The sequence below is a fragment of the Mus musculus genome, chromosome 13, assembly GCF_000001635.26.
Source record: "Mus musculus strain C57BL/6J chromosome 13, GRCm38.p6 C57BL/6J".
Lineage (NCBI taxonomy): Eukaryota > Metazoa > Chordata > Mammalia > Rodentia > Muridae > Mus > Mus musculus.
The window spans coordinates 60,040,732-60,061,454 of NC_000079.6; the positions used below are offsets into that span (position 1 = coordinate 60,040,732).

General features: G+C 47.5%; 2 long non-coding RNA genes across 3 annotated transcripts in view; one reads left to right on the forward strand and one right to left on the reverse strand.

Annotated features, from left to right (window-relative positions):
- A530065N20Rik (RIKEN cDNA A530046M15 gene) overlaps positions 1 to 20,723 on the forward strand; it is an 86,959-nt gene that overhangs the window by 11,021 nt on the left and 55,215 nt on the right. The gene's annotated exons all lie outside the window — the stretch shown is intronic.
- On the reverse strand, positions 394 to 4,267 carry Gm35193. Of its 2 annotated transcripts, none has more exons than XR_382541.2 (3): positions 4,039 to 4,267; positions 872 to 957; positions 394 to 772 (listed from the first exon to the last, which is right to left on the reverse strand). It is a non-coding gene; the product is annotated as a predicted gene, 35193 (long non-coding RNA). The 2 variants fall into 2 exon arrangements; XR_382540.4 differs by lacking the exon at positions 4,039 to 4,267 and adding an exon at positions 1,946 to 2,271.

A 20,723-nucleotide genomic window follows, 5' to 3' on the forward strand; every position in this document is an offset into this window, starting at 1 on the left:
GGCAAAAAAAGAGGATAGGTGACCGTGGAGGGCAGGTGACCACCGTGGAGGGCAGGTGACCACCATGGAGGGCTGCCTTCTCTTATGCCAGCTGCAGCACGAACTTCAAGAAACCTGCAAATGCTACACTGAGTCCTCACCGTCTAGCCCTGATAACGGACAACAGGGAATAATGCAGAGGCAGAGGCAGGTCTTTCTAAAATTGAACCTCTCTTTCCAATCTATGACCATGACCTTGATGAATCCAGATTCAAGCAGGTGAGGTAGAACAGTCATTTCCAACACCCTGGGCCCAGTGGTCTTTAATAAGTGGTCTCAACCCTTTGGTCTCTTGGATACATCTGTATGAATTCACTGAATCAGAGTGGTGCTGCCAGACCTGGAAGATTTGGGGGTTTATTTTATCTTTAATCACGTATGTGTATGCTCAGGAGGTACAGGCACATGTGTGTGTGGGTATCCATGGAGGTGTGAGACACTGGACCTGGAGCCAAGGTGGTAGTGAGCAGCCTGGCGTGGGTGCTGAGAACTGGACTCTAGAAGAACAGCAAGTGCTCTTAACCATGGACCCAGCACTCCACGCTCTGCTAAAAGGTTTTGATGAATCCACTGCTGATAGAAAGCCACTCGAGTCCTTCCATTGTCTATACTCTAGAAAGTGATATCATGGCCGTTGGGGGAATTTACAGAAGAGCTGACTCTGCTGGTTCTTGTTGCTTGGATAAATGCCAATCTTGGGTTGACTTCTTTACTTTGCATCTGTCAGTTGGTCCTAGAGAATGAGATAAGTCAGAAATGATTCTATACTCCAGTTTTCAAATGTAGAAAGTTCAAAATCAAATCTCCAAGCTTCCAAATACCAGCGACTTACAATGTTTCTGAATGTAAAATCGAGACCTCAGCCCTCTCTGAAGAACTTCCTGGGACTTCAGTGATTTCAAATGAAGGGTTCAGTGTCTATAAAAGAGATGACTGTATTTAGTTATGTAAAACTTCTCACAAAGTGAGAAAGATCGTCTCTCTTAAATCCACCTTTTAAAATGTTCTTGGACTTTCTCAAATTTGCATGATGTACAGCACACATGACCTCCTGAGTGTCAGCAATATACTCCCACCTACAGGGCCCATGGGCCACCTTTGTTCATGAAGTACATTATAGGCACACTCAGTCAGGGCATTGCAGACCACTTGAAATTGACACATCTTAAAAAAACAAAACAACAAAAACCTGTGAGGGTAAAAATATGTTGGAAATCCTAATAAGTGCTTTCCCAGTTTAGAAAGTAGACAGTTTAGTGGCTGAGGTAACTATGGTAAAGTGCTTGCCATTGAAGCATCGGGGCCCAAGTTTGACCACCAGCACTCGTACAAAGCTGGGCATGATGGTGCCTGCCTGCAATCCCATTGCTTGGGAGTGGGTGGAGCACATGAATCCCTGGGGCTTATTGGCTAGTTAGTCTATCTTCATCTGAGAGCCCCGAGTCCCAGAGAGAGACCCTGTCTCAAAAAGCAAAGTGGATGGCTCCTGAGAAATGACACCTGTAGCTTACCTGTAACCTCCATGTACACACACACACACACACACACACACACACACACACACACACACACACACACACACACAGAGAGAGAGAGAGAGAGAGAGAGAGAGCTAAATAACTTAAGTTTGGACCTGCCAGCTTTATGGTATAGGATATTCAACCCCTTGTTACATGTTTTAATGCAAAGTACAGCATCGAACACAAGTTGCTTCTGGCAGGAAACAGCCCTGTACTTACCTGTACAACTCAGTTTTTACCTCTTCCTTTGCAGAAATTGGCCCAGCTTCAGTGTGTCTATACCTATGTGGCACACCTGCAGCCAGGGCACCTCCACTTTCCACGTTCCCAGGCAGCCCTAGGCCAGAGAACAGAGCACACTCTATTTCCTGGTAAGCCACTCCTACCTTTCCCAGAGGCCAGATGTAGTCTTCTGTCTCAGCACTATCTTGCCCTGGCATCTTCCCAGCAGAGAGCAGTGGCTTTGGTACCTAGCAGATGGGGACTGGTGTGCATTTAGCTGTCCCTGCAAGGAGGGAGTTATGGAGGTGATTTGGGGCTTGTAATCAGGATTTGTAATCTGTGAGCTGAAAGGACCTATCTACCCACTGACTTGGCCAGTAAACAACTCTGCTAGTCTCCTTTTCTCGTTTACATTAATAACACCAGAGCATGGGGTGGACACCCAGTGGGAGAGCTGACACAGTGTAACTCATTCACTAGCAGATGCTCCGTAAAATCTCAGCTGTTTTCTCCAGTGACAGTGGTCTGACAGGGAGGTATTTGTTCAGATGATAGGCCTAAGGCCCCTAGATCTATCCGTCACTCCTGCGAGCACTCTTTGAGTGCCGAAAGACATCAGAGTTCCCCACAAACGCCTATCCTGCCTCAGTGCCCCAGACCCAACCCACTCTTCACAGTAGCCGGTTGAGGTTTGGGTAGCCACAAGTGCTCATTCCCAGGAGCTTAAGCAGGCACACACATCGGGAAAAAGTGAGTCTGAAAGTTGCTAATCACAGCCAGGGACTTCTTGACATTCTCTGTTGTGGTTCAAGTCCTGTGCAGGTGGACTTTGTTCACCTTTTGTGATGATGGTTTCAAATCAGAAACACCACTCAAGAGACAATACCAGGTGGCTCTTCTGCTGATCCGATCACTGGAGTAGTGTCTCTCCAGAAGACGTAAGCTTTATCCTTCTCACATGTTTAACCGTATGTCTCGGTGGAGGTGCTTTGGAAGGTCCGTCCATTCTGGCAACTGTTCAGTCCTTTCTTCCTCAGATCTGCCCCTTTACTTTCCTATTTTGCAAGTCTTGGCTTTCTGCTCCAGGATTCCTTCTTGCCGGCTTTGCCCAGCTTCAGCCTGGTGACGGCCATCTTGCCAGAGTGAATGTCTGTAGGAACAGCTGTTTGGTTTGCCCTTCTGCTGCACCTGCTTACGGGATAGCATATTTCTCCCTGTATTCCTGGGCCACGTTGCTAACCAGCTAACCTTTTACATCTCGAACTTCATCTTCCTTTGATGGGAAGAGAAAGAACATTCTCCATCCATCTTAGCTCTTTGGAGCAAGAGAAAGACAATGCCCCTCCAGACATGGGGAGGGCATGAGGCATGAAGGGTTTGGAACTCATCCTGACAGGGTCACAAAAAGGCAGTTTACACTCTCTTGGGGGCTGGTGAGATGGCTCAGTGGTTAAGAGCACTGACTGCTCTTCCAAAGGTCATGAGTTCAAATCCCAGCAACCAACTGGTGGCCCACAACTACCTGTAATCCTGTAATGAGATCTGACGCCCTCTTCTGGTGTGTCTGAAGACAGCTACAGTGTATCTTAAGATATAATTATAAATAAATCTTTTTAAAAAGTTCTCTCTCTCTCTCGCTCATTTTTTATTATTTCTTTGAGAATTTTGCCCACCTCCTTGTTTATGGGCAGGGTAGGGGAGTTTACACATATGATTCGCAGCACCCGAGACAGCAAAGGGAAGATGCGTACAGGCTCAGGCCAGACAGAATTGCAGCTTAGCTTTTGGACTTCCAATTTTTAAGGTTCATATACTTTATAAAACCAAAGAAATACCTAAGTTTCTTAGACAGAACTACCTCATATATCAGAATTCATGTTCTGGAAAGAAGATCACGCCCCACGTTCTTCTACTCCTGGATTCCTCATTGTTAGTTAGGCTTGTCCCTTGTGACTCTGTCTCTTGGGAAGAATTTTGTCTTGCATTTCCCACTGACCATTGACATGCCCCAGCATAGCACTGCAGTGTTGAGGGAGAAGCTGAGCTGGCGATGGGCACACTGATCACCCAGTAGATCATTCTTAATCCCCGCTAAGCTTTATCCCCAAAGTGAAGTGGCTCTTCTGGCTCCCGTTTATCTCCCACTAGCCATTTGTGATCCCCGTGGCCTGCACCGAATCATCTCACATTGTATAACTCTGACAATTATCTTTATTTTTCCATTCCTACAATACTCAGAGACAGACACGTTTCTGACCTGGCATTCATGTGGCACTTGAAGGCTGCAGGGCCGGAACCCCATACCTAGCAGGAGTCCAGCCCTCTCTTCACCCTGCTCTTTGAAATGGCTTTTTGCACAAAGAACAGCATCTCCCGGAGGTGTCAAGCATCCCGCTCTGTCCATCACTGCTCAGCTTGAGATATGTTCCTTCCATCTGCAAGTCAAAGCAAGACTTTTACAAGTGTCAGCAACACAAGCTCGAGCTGGTTCTTGGCAGCAATCTGGGTTTCTTTTGCCCCTGGCAGGGCATTAGTAACTCAAGCACAGCTTCCCCAAGCCGTGCTCCACCAGAGGGCTGGAGCCTCCCAGGTGCCAGAGAGCACAGGGTCCCAGCCTGCCCGATCCTCTTAAAGACATCTATCTATCTGCTGGTCCCCGGGGCTCAGAGTGTGCAGTCAGGAATGACACATATGTTGTAATTATTTTTAGAGCAGAGACAAGTTTGTTCTCCCTGCAGCCTGAGGGGATGCATGTGTGACAGTCAGGGAAGCAACATCTGTCAGAAAACTGGACCAACAAGAAGCAGAAGAGACCCGCAACAGAGGACCCCCACTAACAAGCCAATGTGCTGAGACTCATCACGGTCTCCTTAAGAAACCTCTGGCAATCGGTGCCACCCACGGGCACCAGGTGTCAGAGACACCTCTCAGACCTCTGGCCACAGCTCTCGAGATAGAACATCTGTCGTCTGCAGGCACTTCTGACAGCAGATTTCAGAAATGACTCTTAAATAACTGTGGGGCACGATCCTCCACCTGGAAACTCGGAGAATGCGTAATAATAGGGGGTGTTAAAAATATGCTAAATTGAGCCATTATCACCAGTTGCCTGGCCTTCTGTGAAACTATGTAGCAATATGTAGCAAGATGCCCGGAAGAGTCCCCTTCTGTTTGCACGTTATCAGTGCAGTCTGACTGAGGTTTTCCCAAGAATAAAAGGGAACAAAATCCAGAAAAAAAGTCACATAGAGTTAGACTCCTTAGTAATTTTTTTCTCTCTTTCCTCTTCGGGGAACGGATCACAAGATTGTAATTTTAAATAATCCCACAATTAATTCTTGAGCTACACCATCAGGTTAGAACAAATGCTTCCTTTCTGGGTTAATTACACAGGAGGACGCCCTATGAGCTTATTTGTAGACAATAAGTGCTCATTAAACAAGGTTTGGATCAGCTTCAGCCTGTCAGAAAAGCCATGAAAAGGGATCACTCCACATCGCTGGACCCTTAACCCCTTCTGTGCCAGAGTTAATTTTTAGTTGGTCTCCTGGAGCTGTGGGTGGACATATACATTGTGCCATCTTTTAGCCTGTTAGCATCCTACTGTCTTTCTCCATGCCACAGGAAACTGAAAGTCAAGTGTGGTTGGGGTGGGGTGGGGTGAGGAAGGACACCCCAACTGTAGAAAAGCAGGCTTTAGAGTTACCCCAGTATCTTAAAGTCTCATCACTTGGAGAGGGGACACCAGAGCTGGAGATTCAGAATGTGAGGCAAAGGACATAGCTCAGTGGGCAGGCTGCCTACCTGGCACGCCCGAATCTGAGCTTTGATCCTTAGCATCATATAACTGAGCATCATGGCATTTGCCTGTCACAGATAGGAGGATCATAAGTCCAAGATTGTTTCCAGCTACATCCTCAGCTCTGTTCCACTCAGATGGGAGACAACTATCTATGGAGCATGGATAAGGCCTATGGATGGAGCTTAGGTTACTAAGGGAGGAGAACAGGAAGTCAATGAAGAAGCAAAGATATTACCACCAACTGGCTGATCATGAGCACCAGAAGGTATGTGTGTGTGTGTGTGTGTACATGTGTGTGTATGTGTGTCTGTGCATGTATATGTGTGTATGCTCCTGCTTGTATGCTTGTGTGTGTGTGTGCACGCGCACATACACACACACACACACACACACACACACACACAGGCCATAAGACCCTGCGTGCCTCAGCAGCCTGGCCTATGTAGCACTGAGGAACTTCCCCTCTAGAGTACACACATGATGAAGACAACTAGAGCAATGCTTTAATTCCCCCCCCCCCCCATGTATTTTCTCAGAAGGTCAGACTTGTTATTATAAAATGACAGCACAGAGGTAGTTGCTAACAGGCCTTAGGACACCTCTGCCCTCAGTACTCGCCCACTCCCCATGCAGCCTTGCAGGGGGATACCAGGATCTTCTGTGCCACTGTGAGTGCCCACTACAGCATGGAGCTGGGCAAAAACAGTTTTTATACACTGTCCTCCTATCCCAGACTCTGGGACTAATGCCACTGTTAAGCGAGACACATAAAAGAAGCCAGACAGATAAATTGTCATTAATGAGTCTTGCAACTGGCTGTGTCGACATGGTACCTGGTCCCATTGCTGCCCTGGTGACAGGCAAAACCCGCTGCCTTTACCATGCCCTCTCCTCTACACACTGGCTACCTGTGGTAACTGTGCCTGAGCACAGCTTCCTCAGGCAGGGGCATGAATGAGAGGCTACTCACTGCAATGTGGCAATGTGGCTCACTCAGAGGACTACCTGGCTACCTTGGTGGAGCAAGGGTGACATCACAGTTGGTTTTGAGTGGGGCAGAGGGGACTATGCTTTAGAGGCCACTATTACCTACCCTGGAGTACCAAGCACAGAGGGAATATGTAACTCAAATGGGAAAGTTATTTTAATCTATGTACTCGAGGGGCCTACATAGCAAGTCTGGCATGTTATGTTATGTCTACAATGTATGTTATTGCTGGTTGTTTTTCTGTGTGCTGTGGCAGTTATTTGGTGAATGGTGGCTTCAGGAAAGACTTGTGGCCAATCTCTTGGACTTTTGGATCTGTAGACTCCTGTCCCTTTATTGGAAAAGGGGTCATTGCAGCTGCAATCAGTTAAAGAGGTTGAAAAAGATTCCCCGGTGGGCTCCAATTCAGGGACAGCTGTCTTCATAAGAGAAAGATGATTGAGGCATACATGAGAGGGGAGTTGAAGACATAGGCAGAGACCAGGGTAATGCTGCCACAGCCAGGGAGACAGACAGACCCTCCCTGGAGTGTGCATGGGAACATGGACCTTCCCACACCTTTCTGGCAGCCTCCAGAGCTGTGAGGGAATTCGGCTCCCTTTCCTTTTGTTATCTTGTTTAACTCTGGTCTGATGCTTTTCTGGGATGGGTGAGCCTGGCTCCCATGGAAGTGTGGCTCTGTGCCACAAGTGCGAGGGAAGAGAGAGGAGGGAGAAGGAATTCAGGAAGGCAGCTGGGCTCAGGAATCTTTCAAGGAGGGGGAGTCAATGTGGCAGAAGGGAAGTTTGTGTGTGGTGACAAGGTTCGGGGAAATGTGCTTTCTCTGGCCTCACTAGCTAGAGAACCAAGTGATTAATAACTTAAGGCCATCCAGAGAAGGATTTAGCACCTTTATTTCAGACAAAGAAATATGTTTTTAAAAAATGTCTCTCATATTCATAAGAGTGGAAACTGTAGCTCTGATGAGCCCCAATTTAAAAAAAAAAAAAAGTGGACTGCTGACTCATCTGAATGGAAGCAGCTTGCCTGGTCTTGAGGGCTCCATTCTTCGCTAGTCTGCTCAAATTCCAAGGCAGCCCAAGTGCTCTGGTGTGTGTATCCTCTCTGCCAGGATGAGAAGCCCCCAGGCTCTGTGGAAAATAAAATATTTTCCTCATTTGACATGACAACGCATGTGGCTCTTTAGTAAGAAGAGCTGGCACACAGAGCTGGGCACTGTCTTACCCCACCCACACAGTCCCCAGTGGGCTCGGGTCTCCAGCAGCCCACTCATGCAGCAGGGTGGGATAGTGGCCTGGGAGATGGCTGAGATGCCCCCACCCCCACCCCCGCCGCCTTCCCAGTGTCCTGACTGGGGCTTGGCCACCTGAGCGCCACACTCACTATGGTTGGGTGTAGCCTCTCCCAGGTGCTCTCAAGAGTTCCCAAACCAGGAAGAGCTCACCCACGAGGATACTGTCATGTGCAAGGCTGGGACATTTGTTTCCCAGGACTCACACTGTAAATAAGCCTAGGATTAGCAAGAGGACAACGTTCCATGGGTGGCCTTGTCTTCATGGTGGGATGTCTCCCCAAAGCACACAATACCAGGGCTGCCTCTGGATTCAATGAAGCCACGTCAGCTCTGTGACTTGGCTTCTGATGCCTCAGTGCCAAGCCTGTTCCCTCATCATTAAAAAACACCCCCCACCCCCTGTGATCTCAAGAAAGTTCTACGCAGGATTTGGATCTCTTACCGATTGGTAGAGATGGAGTTCGGTACACGAGGAGTTCTATGTCCTTTGTGGGTGGTGTAGGGCGTGTGAGTTTGTGCAAATGCATGTGAGTGTGCTGATGTCCGTGGGTGGATGAATGTTCGTGTGCCTGTGTGTGTATGGGCGTGTATGGCTCTGTGTGAGTGAGTGTGCCCATGTGGAGGTGGGCAATGTGCCTGTGTGGCAATGGCTGTGTGTGTGTGTGCACGTGCATGCGTGGCAATGTGTGAGTGAGTGTAAAGGTGTATGTTCCCATGTGTGTGCATTGATGACTGTGTGTGAATGAGCGTGCCTATGGCTCTGTGAGAGGCAAGTCTGTATGCTTAAGGTTGAGACTGTGAAGTGTGTTCATCTGAGGATGAGTTGTGTACTTATGAGGATTTTTCCATATAAGTGTATAGGTGTATGAGTGTGTGTGTGTCTCTGTGTGTATGTGTATATGAGTGTGAGTGTGTGTGCGTGTGCGTGTGCGCGTGCGCGTGCGCGTGTGCGTGTGTGTGTGTGTGTGTGTGTGTGTGTGTGAGAGAGAGAGAGAGAGAATGTCACCTGTGCGGATGTGTGATTACACACGTCAGTGTACCTACATTCAGAAAGTCCCACCAAGTGACACTTCTGACCCCTTGTGCTTACATCCCAGTGAGTGCCTTGGTGTTCTCACCACCTGAACAGAGGCAGGAAACTCCCTACCTGTTCTTGGGAAAGGCTGAGACCCCAGTGCTGGGAGTCACCGCAGGAGGGAGACCAGAGATTCAGCACTTGTGTGCTGGCTGACAGGGGACATTGTGGAAAGTGAAGAGTTGAGACATCTGGCTATCCTACTGGCCTACAAGGAGGGAGACAGGTGCCTTTATCCACCCTCAACAAGGAAGAGATGAGGGGATGAAGGGACTATGCTGCCCCAGCAGCTCATGCGATGGTAAGAAGACAGGATGAATAGGGATGCAGCCCCTCCCCTTAGGGAAGAGCCTGGCTTAGCCCTGGAAGCAGCTGGTGATCAAACTTTCTCTCTGTCCGGAAGAAACCACAGGCCTCATCTGTGCCCCAACAGCCATTTGTCTTCCATTTGTGTTTAGGAGTAAATGAACATCCTCTGCTAGCCAGGGTCCCCAAGCAAAGCCCGGCCGACGTCAGTGTGCATTATACAAAGAGAAGATGAGGCCACAGAAGTGATGTGACTTGATCGTGAGGCCAGGCCTTAGTGACAGGAAGTTCCAGTTGTGTTCTCCTTGGGTGGCAAGGGAGGGGATCTTCTTACTGCCAAGGGTCCCCTTGCTACATATGTGACTCTCTTCTCTGAAAACTGCCCTAGGCATGGACACCCTGCTTCACTAGTATCTCTCCATCCTGTGGGAAATGGCTTCTTTGTGTAGGGCTGTGGGATGTGTGCATGCACGTGGGGGCCAGAGTGTCTTCTTCAATCACTTTACCTCTCTCTCTCTCTCTTTCTGTGGTGTGTGTGTGTTCATGTGTCCACACGCATTCTAAAGCTGACCTTGAGATCTCTACTTCAGTATTGTGCAACAGGGTCTCATTGAACTTGGACCTCACCATTGGATGGAGTGACCCTCTTGTGTGTCCTCCTGGCCAGTGGTGTGATATCAGGTACACCTGACCTGGCTTTTTATGCAAGTGTGAGGATGAGAACGTGGGTCCTTACATTTGTGTGACAAGAACTTTATCAGCTGAGACACCACTCCAACCACATAAGTCACACTTTTACTTTATTACCCAAATGGGGAGAACTTCTCCAACATCGCACAGCTCAAGGATGCCAGAATCAAGATTTGACCACAATTCTCTGCCCCCCCCCCCTCCCCCGCCAGTCTCCTCTTCCAGTTACCCATGTGCAGCCACTCTGCAGAGGCGGTGAACTACACAGTGCTCATTACTCATGGGCCTCCCAGGGTTTAAGCCTCAGAACTTCCCCCCGGGTAGCGGGTGACATCATTGCATAATTAAGGTGACTGTGATGCCTAACTGTGTGCGCCAGACAAAGGTCCCTTGTTTTAACTGATCATCCATGCTCTGCTTGTGCAAGACTGGGCTCCCACTGGTAATTAAGGAAGATGGTTTAACCTGGCTAAATGAGAGAGGGGCTCAGGGTAAAGTGGCAGGAGGGGGCGATTCTATGTCACTTCTTAATTTGCTGGAGTAATGAGGGTGCTAAGAGAAGGTGAGGGGCAAGCTTGCTCTGAGGCAAGGAGGACTCGGCACTGATCTGAACCCTCCCTCTTATGTAACGTTCTTCCAACCTGCTAAATAGACTCCTTTTTGTCTCTCTTTATTTCTCAATTGTTTCCACTGATGGAGTTGCTACAGAGTGGTCACATGACCTGACCTTGGGTACTTTCTATCCTCAGTGCCTTGTGCTAATGGCTATTTGCAAATATATATATATATATTCTGTAGCACACACTACAGGGATTCAAAGCCACTTTGCTACTTAGGGGCTGCCTGACCTCAGAAGTTACTTAAATACCCAAACCTCTTGTTATCAGCAAAATGACAGCAAATGGCATTAGATGGACCTACCTCAGAAGGTTAGGGTCCTTGTCTTTGTGATTTTTGCCCCCTTTTTTTGAGACAGGGAATTACCTTGTATTTTAGGCCACCCTCAAACTTGTGATCCTTCTGCCTTGAGCTACAGAGAGCTGAAATTGCAAGTGTGTGGCACCACTCCCAGTGTCTACAATCTCACAGCAAAACCTCACTATCCTAATGCCCATGTTTCTGAAGAGGAAACTGAGCCCCCAAAAATGTGAAATGAGGTTGGGCAGGAGGCTACCTGTGAATATGATCAAGCTACTTTGTATGCTTGTATGATATTACCTAAGAATAAATAAATACTGCTCTTAAGTAAGTGTTAGCTTTAAAGCATCCACCCATCCTACTGCATTTGCCTGGCAGGGTTATTTGTTTGTTTTGTTGACATTGAGACAAGGTGGCTGCCATCCGTAAGGGACTCCTGAATTTTCCCACCCTGGTCCTCCCTCCCACAACTGGGAACATCTGGGCTGCATTCCAGGTTTAGCTGCTTGGGAAGCAGTGGCCTGGGCAAGAATTCCTCATATGGGACAAGATTGTTGTGGTTTGAGGCCATCTCTGTAGATTTCTCCATACTGCAGAGGACTCCATCTCTTCTCCATAGCCCACTATATATATTGTCACACTATATATGACTCCATCTCTTCTCTATAGACACTGTCACACTATATATGACTCCATCTCTTCTCCATAGCCCTTGTCACAATATATGTGACTTACTCTCTTCTCTACATATGGGAATATGAGTGAGCATACACTGTTTCTCACAAGTGAAGTTCAGAGGACAGCTGTCAGCAGCTGGTTCTCTCCTTTCACCCTGTGGGTTCTGATTATCAAACTCAAGTTGGCAGGCTTGGCAGTAGTCACCTTTAACTATGAGCCACCTCAACAGCTACCAGCCATGTCCCTCCCTTAAAAGACATCCGTGCTTCAGGTGTCCAACTTGGTCAGCTTTTTTTGTTTGTTTGTTTTTTGTTCTGCCTTGGAGCCTCCATTCATGGAAGCCTGATGAAGTGGTAGATGGAATGTCACGGGATATATTTTTAATGACACGTGGCAACCACAATCACCTGGATGCCTGGACCCAGTTCAGGAGCCCAAGTTTGTCAGGCAGAGTGGCATGAGCTCTGGGGATAGATGGAAACTATTCTCCAGGCCTGACCAGAATGCAGGTTACCCAGCTCAGCAGTCCTGAACATCTCAGACATCCTTGTATTTGACAATTTGTATTTCATATTTTGTGCTCCTCTCGAATAATATGCCAACCAACACATGCCAGATGCCCTCTTTTCCTCTTTAGCAAAATCTTCCAAAAATATTTTCCAAATCCATCAATTCCCCCTAGTTTTTGGGTAATCACAAACATGCTACTGGCACCCAGAAGTGAGGACACTCAGAGACCAAACTCTTCATTAATGTCTAGCCAGAAGCTCTGACTGAGTCTGGTACATCTGTCCAGAGGATAAGGCTAGTTTTTAAAAACAGTCTGTTGGTTCTGAATTCTGTTTTAAATATAATAACATTGTTAAAAGGGAAAAAGATGGGGTGAGAAAGGAGAGGAGCAGGAAGGGGAGGAGGAAGAAGAGAGGAGGAGGAAGATGGGGAGGAAGTAAAAGGGAAGGAGGAAGGGGAAGAAGAGGAGGCCACTGGAAACCAAGCAACCTAAGTCTTCATTCCAAAGGCTAGCAGACACCATTGTGATCTTGCATGAGTCCCTCCACATTGCTGACTTCAGCTCCTTCCTTACCTACAAAGTTGGGGAAAGGGCATTTTCCAGTTCTAAAATTCTGAAGTGCTCCTTAAGAGATTTTTTCAAAACAAGCAGAGATGCCCTGTATACTATGGAGTTGAAAACAGCAGTTTGTGGAGGAGAGAGTTGTTAGTTGATGGAACCAAGAGGTATGTATGAGGTGACTAGCCCGGGAAGACTAGCCAACAACATTTGGTGGACCATCTCCTTAAATGTAACATCTGTGTGTTTTACTAAAGTCTCTTGTGAAGTAAGGATAAACCTCTGCTTAAGTAATCATTGGAAGATCTTTTCCCCATTCAGTGAGCTGTCAGAACGGTAGCTTCAGGTACCTCAGATCTCTGGTATTCAGGAACATGAATCCCAGCTTCACACTCCCTTCCAAAGGAACAGGCATCCTCATCAGGTCCCCTCTGCTGATGAAGACACTGCTTTCGAAGGGCCTTGCCCAGGCTCACACAGTTGGTAGGTGGTGGTGCTAGGATTCCAGCTGTCTGACCCCCAATGCCCACTCTGTCCCCTTTGCCAGTGGCATCCTGGGGAAGCTGAGGGAAGGCTCTGTGAGTCGCTTGTCATCTCTCCAAGGATCTGGACATACAGAGAGCAAAGCACAATTATAAACTATCTTTGGACTATAGCAGGGTTCATGGGGCAGGCTTATGAATTATGAGCCGCAGAGTGTCTCAAGAGGAAGGAAGGCCCCAGCTTGGACCACTGGGACTCTGGGACCCAGGGGAGTTTTCTGAACACATGGCTGACTGTTCTCCAGGGTGTGGTTTTCTGGGCAGTCTCCCCCTTTGGTCTTTATCAGGTCTCACGGCGTGGCTTCTGTGTTGTACTTTTCTGGTCCTGGTTGCAAGACTGAGTTCTGAAGCATCATCAGATTGGTGCTCCCCGAACTCGGGTTCTCTTGGTTTCTTCTGGAGCCATAAACAGAATTACGCAACTCAGAAGTGACCGTCAGACACCAGTTTCTATTCTCAGTCTCTCTCCCGAGGCAAGGGGAGAATGACACCTCTTGCCAAGTCTCAAATCTGTCCCACGAGCCTCGTCTGAAACTGGGTCCTGACTCAGGCCTTTTCTTGTTTTAATTATTTGTTTATTTGTGATGGGGACTTGCTGCTCCTAGGAGGGTCCCATTAAAAAAAAAAACCCTCCAAAGACATCAAAACGTTCTAACAAAATAGCATCTTGATGATTTAAGTGTAAATATGTCAGGGACACATGGTTTCTATTATTCTTGAAATAACACATGGGTTTAGAAATCAAGGGGAAAAGTGTTTGGTAAAACACATTAAGGACTTGGCTAAATGTTTTTTAAAGACCGTCTCTGAAGCCTCAAGGGAGAAACACAGAAGGAAATAAGCACAGGCGCCTTGGTCCCTCGGCCCTCCCTTATTTGTCTCTTTCCTGGAGTGGAGATGGATTCTGTGTATATTCCCAGCAGGTGGCTCTTTGATGAGGCTGGAGGCAAGGCTCCACCTCATGGTAGGAAGCAAGTAGCAGGGGAAGGTGGTCACCTCACACCCTTTATGAAGGGGGAGGGGAGGGGGAGAGGGAGAGGGGAAGGGGGAGGGGGAGGGAGAGGGAGAGGGGAAGGGGGAGGGGGAGGGAGAGGGAGAGGGAGGAGAGGGAGAGGGAAGCAGGGGTGGGGAGCAAGAGATGCTCTTTCAGGGCACACTACAGTGACCTACTTCTTTCAGCCAGATCTCACCTGGAAGTTTCTGCCATTATGGGATCAAGTTGTGAATTGATCAGTGATCAGCCCCTTGAAGAAAACTGATCCCATTCACCTTCTGTGGGTCTCCTCGGACCTCTGCAATCCTCCTGCCTCAACTCTGCCTTTGTTCCTTACCTCTAGAAAGCCACTGAGCCCCTTCTCTCACCGTAGATCTGCTTACACCCTCTATAATTTTATGTAAGTGGAAACATACATCCATTAGATTGTTGCTGGCTTGTTTCACTTGGTAGTGTATGGAGAGGCTAATCCTGTCATCCTAAATGCAGATAGTCGTTTGTTTGCAGTGTTAGAAAGTATTCCATGATCTAGACATACTGCAATTCTCTACATGCTGCTGATGGGCACTGTTTTTATTTTATTTTACTTTATCTTTGTTTCTGTTTATCGAGTGATGAGGCTTTAACCCAGGGCCTCAGACACACTGGACGCACACCCAGTCACTGAGCAACACGGCCAAGCTTTTAGAGTACTGTAAATATTATTGCTATGAACATGTGTATAGAAGTCAAGTTTCTTTTCTTATCTCATGAAGTACCTAGGAATGGAAGGACAAGATACTTTCTAAGGGATCCCTTGGCTTTTCCAAGCCCGCCCAGCTGTTTTCTAAGCTGGTGTACCGTCCATTCTCCACCACCCAGAACAGCACAGACAGCTGCCATTCTTCTTGCCAAGTTGGGGGGCAGGTTTTCAAGTCAGTTAATCTGCTGTACAGTGGTATGCCAATGTGGTTTGAGTATATATTTCTGTTTGTGTTGTGGGTGTGGCTGTTGGAAGTCTTTTCTGTACTTACCTGACATTTTCAGGTCTTCCTCAATGAAGTTTATGCTCAACCTTTTGCCCATTTTAGCTTCTCGTGACTAATTAGAGCCACAGGGACAGTATGGTCAAGGGGTAGTAGGAGAGAGCACCTTTATGTGGTTCCTTGTCTTAAGGGAGCTATCCAGTCTTTCACTATTGGGAATAATGCTAGCTATAGACATTTTGTAGGTGTCTTGCCTGATCAAGGCTGTTACTTTATGTTCTTGGCTTGGTGAAAGTTTTGTTGTTGTTGTTGTCGTCATCAGAATTCCATGCTGGGGTGGGGCAAATGCAGACACTGACTGAATGGGTTTTCTTTTTTGGCCTTTTAATTACACACACACACACACACACACACACACACACACACACACACACATTGGCTCTCTAATGTTGAGCCATCTTTGCATTGCTCTGTTGAATTCAGGTCTGATGATTATAGAGATCATTTGCACGTGAGGCCATAAGGAGGGGTCATGAGGTGGTGAGAAGAGGTTGTGAGATCTAGAGGTAAAGTCATGAGGTGAGATCACGAGGTGAGGCTAGGAGAGGCAGTTGAGAACGAAAGGTCGTGAGATCTCGAGTTCGCAAGGTGAAAGGTGAGGTCAAGGGATTGCGAGGTGAGGTAGTGAGGTGAGGTCTTGAGGTCGTGATGTAGCGAGGTGAGGTCATTAGGTGAGGTCGTTGTGAGATCTCGAGGTCGTGAGATCTCGAGTTGGCAAGGTGAGATCTCGAGATCTCGAGGTAAGGTTGCAAAGTGAGGTCTTGAGGTGAGGTCATTGAGAAGAGGTCTTGAGATCGTGAGGTCTTGAGATCCCGAGTTGGCAAGGTGAGGTCTTGAGATCGTGAGGTCGTGAGGTCGTGAGGTGAGATATGAGGAACGTCAACACTGCCATCTCCTGCCTTCATAGGTTTTGATGCTCTAATGCCCACCTCAGAGTCAGGCCCGGAAAGCTGGGTCATTCGTGTCATGAGTCTGAGAACTTTCTCCTAATAAAGACCTCTAGTGCTATTTCTTCTCCTCCATATACAACTTGAGCTCTATTGTGCAAATCTGATTTTCTGTGTTTTTGTTTCTCATTTTTGCTCCAGTTTTCTTTCTTTCTTCTTTAATGTTGACAGTAGAAATGGGGGGGAGGGGTGGAGTTGAAAGGCAGACTTTTCTAAAATTGAACATTAGCAACAACATCCGCTGTGATTTCCATTTTTTTTTTTTTTTTTGTGGAGGGGGAAGCTGATTTAAATGTTTTAGTCTGTTTTTTGGTGTCATGTAAATATTAGCTCACTGTAGTGTATAGTAAACATGGCATATCTAGTTATGTCATATAGATTAAATATGGGGAGGTGTTTATCAGGAGAAAGTCACACATTTGCTACTTTAGTATTTTCTCATAAGAAGGAGGAGGCAGAGAAGAGAAGAAAGAAGGAGGAGGGGGAAGAAGAGGAGGGGGATGCTCTTGCTCCCGCCCTTACCCTCTCTCCCCATTCCCTCCCCACTCCCAGCTCCCCCCCCCCCCCCGCCCATTCTCTGTCTCCACTACCCTCTCAACTCTCCTCCCAAGTTCTGAATAAACTCTATACTAAAAAAAAAAAAAAAATAGAAGAAAGGAGGAGGAAGAGGAGGAGAAAGAAGCACCATTGCCACCACCAGGACTAGGGAGTTAGCTCAGCGGTGGGGAACTCACCACCAGGTACCATGGGCATGCAATCAATTCCCAGCACAACAAAAAGTAAACCTGAAAGGAAAAGAGACTGTCATTAAATAACATAAACCAAAGAGTCTGGCGACCTAACTCAAGTAGGAACTGCACACAACAGTTTGTTTGCTGTGAGGATGCTCTTGGCGTTTCTCTGCGGCCCTGTGTGGCTGAGCCTCCTAGGCAAGTTCTGTCACCTGCTATGTTTGCTGTTTGCTTGTTTGTCTTTGCACATTCAAGCGTGATTAAAAAGGAGAGAGGGGAAGCTGTCCACCGCCCGCTTAGCCCTATAAATATTTGTACAGTGTTTATGACAGATGTTTTCCTGTTGTGAAGGAATCTGACCTTCATTAAAAATCTGGGACTTTTTAAATGTCGTGCCAAAACATCAGAAGCAACAACAGGGGCGGCCAGTGATTCCGTGTGTTTAAAGGGGCAAATTCTTATTGAGCCAAGCAGTAATTATTACAATGGCCGTTATTAGTTGGAAAAGTGGTCTGGGGGCAGAAGATCACAGCCCTTTCCCTTCCCTTGTTCTAACCGCTCTCGCATGCCAGCGTGCTACAAGACGGACTGCTTCATACTGTTGCTTCATGAGCCAGCAATGTGGTTTTCGTTAAATCCAGTGAAGTGTTCTTCCTGATGTTTGGCACGCCAATTAAACTGCATACAAATGACCCTAAATCTCAAGCTGATGTATTTCTCATTGCTCATTGTTAAGATAGTGCAAATGAGTGCCACAGCCTGCACAGCAGGCTCAGTGAGTGCCCTTTGTCCAGAGTGCTTCTGACTTCAGTGGCTCGGATCCGGGGATATTTCCACAGACTTCACCCAAACATCCCCAATCTGAAAAATCTTAAACCTTGAAATGTTCCAAAGACCAGTGTTTTGAGCATTGATTTTGGAGGTTACAGATGTTCGGATTGTAAATGCTCACCCCGAACTTCTCCTCAGATGGAGCTGCCCTGGTTTCTTAGGGTGCACTGACTACTTTTAGGCTGAAGGGTAGGGGTTGATGCAAGGCAGTCAGCTAGTGGATTGTCTCCTTAGGGTTTCTGGGATTTGGGGTCACTATGACTTCCCTTTGTGGAGGTGGGGGTGGGAAAGAGTGGGGTGAGGGTGGAGATGAAGGTGGATTTGGGATGAGTGTAGAGGTAAGGATGGGGGTTAGGTAGGGGTGGAGATGAGGATGGAGGAGGAATGAGGGTGGAGGAGAGATGGGGTGAGGTAGGGGTGGGGATGAGAGTGGGGTGGGGTGAGGGTGGAAGAGGAGGGGTGAGGGTGGAGGAGGGATGGGAAGGAGGTAGGGGTGGGGGGTGAGTGTAGAGATAGAGGTGAGGGTGGGGATGAGGGTGGGGGTGAGGTAGGGGTGGGGGTGAGGGTGCGGATGAGGTAGGGGTGGGGATGAGGATGGAGGACGGGTGGGGTGGAGGAGGGAGTGGGGATGGGAGTGGAGGGGGTTGATGGTGGAGGTGAGGTGGGGGTGTAGGAGGGAGTGGAGGTGGGGTGGAGATGAGGGTAGGGGTAGGGCTGAGGCAAATATGATTGTTCTTGCTCAGGATGCCCAGAGCCCAGAATGTGCCAGTGGTAGGAAGTGTATTCTTATGACAATGCAGCAAGATACAGGTTCAGGAAGAAAACAAAACAAAACAAAACAAACAAACAACCCAAAAACCCTGGACTTGGCTGGTGGTACGCATTACCTCCTTAGAAGGTTTTATCTGAATTTTTAGTATTTTAAAATAAAAATTTAAAAACAAAAAATATAGCTAGGCTTCTTGAGGGAAAAAAGCAATTATAGAAAAATATATGTTGTCTGATATAATATATAAAATACAAACCAATATAGAAAGGGGCATTTCTAATACATAAGAAATTGTAATAATAGAGAATTAGGACAAGTGGCTACACAATAAATTGTTGTTTGTGGATAGCAGCTGAAGAGAAGGCGGAATTGAGTGAAGAACATGGGTAAATGGGTATCTTATTTTTCTTAATTCTTCAATTTTATCAAATACACACGATTCACATTTTTGCAGTTTTAAACATCAAAAGGCAAATCTATGCTCCTTTTAGGAATTGTGTAATACCAGTTATACTGTATACATAGTCTGTAGGCCCTGGATCTAGAACTTTCTGGAGTCTCTCTACAGGTCACACCGGTCTGTGTTTCTCAGTCTTGTGATTCCAAGCAAAAGCCAAGAAGCCTTGACTCACTGGCTCCGCTGGTGGAGAGAGTGCTTGGGAAGACCGAGCTCACACAGGGGCAGGCCCACAGCTTAGGGAAAGTGTGGCAAAGACACTGGCTTAGGGTCGGCCAATGCCACCAAGGCACGGGGTCTCCTTGACTGAACACAAAGCTCGGAGAGACTGTGAGGGGTCTGCGCAATGCCCACGGAGTGTAGCTCTGCAAACACTTAGCTCCCTCGCTCCCTCTTCCTTCCTGATACCCATGGCCTCGTGTTAGGTGGCTCAGTTTGCCTGGGAAGACCCTAATAGTTTCCTGTATCTCCCAGCCTCCGATGGCAGAGATACTGCAGGACCCATTGTTACCTCCATGGATTTTGTCGGGCTCTGTGACTCACTCACAACCGGAGCACTCAGCCACCCTCCATGTAAACTTTAAAAGCTTACCCCTACTGTGTGGCTTCAACTCCCTCACAGAGAAAAGGCTCTGGTCTTTCCCACAGGAAAAATAAAAGCCTATCTACGTTTGCCCCACCGTGTCTTCGAGTGCTCGTCTCTCACGGCCCCTCCCATCCCTGTCCGCTGCAGCATCAGACGCCTCTGTTCTCCTTGCTCTCTCTCCCCTCCTTTGTCAGCTTGAACACGGACTCAAGCCACCCTTCTCTAGAGCTCTTCTGCTCTAGCATGGGGGTTGAATGTCCACCAAAGGCTCTGGGTAAAGATTTGCTAATGAAGGTGGTATTTTGGGAGGAGACAAGAGCTATTACGTCATCAGCGGAAGGAAAGCGGACAATGGGGATTGAGAGGCTGCCCCTCCTTGGATCTCCCATGCATTTCTGCTGTGAGATGCTGCCTCACCTCGGGTCCCAAGCAATGGTTCCATAGATCCCCAAGATTGGGAGCCAAAAGAACTCATGAGCTGGCCATGCCATTGCTGCTGCTGCTGTTGTAGTATAGAAACGACTCAGCATGTCTTCCGTTGGGAATTTCTCAACTTTGATGGCCCAGCTTCCTGTTTAAATTTTGCTGTCTCTTTCTTCTTGTATCCAACTGTATGGAGCTTGTCCTGCTCATCCATTTGATGCACAGTATTCACCCTTCGCCTGACTTGCTGAGAGACCGAGGCATCCAACCTTTCTCACCCACCCCAGATTTAATCCTGTAGCTTCTTCCGGAGGGAACTCTAGACCACGCCGGGCTTTTTTTGGAAGGTACAGGATGTGTCCTGACTTGCTGATTGAGGTTGATGATGGTGGCTGGCTTCAGTTCAGTCACCAGCATGGGGAACAGTCGATGCTGTCCTCCATAGGTAACCTGGGGAACAAGCTCACCTGAAAAACTGTGACTGCTCCTGAAGACTAACAAAACTGAAGCCTGAATTTCAGACAGGGCTTAAGCCATCTTCCCTGCATAACAGTAATCCTGGCATCTAGTTCTAAGAAACATGGTTCTCTCCTAAGTACAAACCAACCAATGGTCCAGTGTCCGCCCCGAGGACAAAGAACATCATAGTCCAACATCCACTCTTTCCTATGATGCCAGAAATCAGTTTAAGTCCAGTCTGTCAGATTGCTAACAAAGTCATCTCTTAGTGACAATTATCCTTTTGTGCTTTGACAGTGTGTCTGGGTCTCAGGATGCCAGGGGACTCAATCTAATTTATCTAATAGTTAGACAAAGC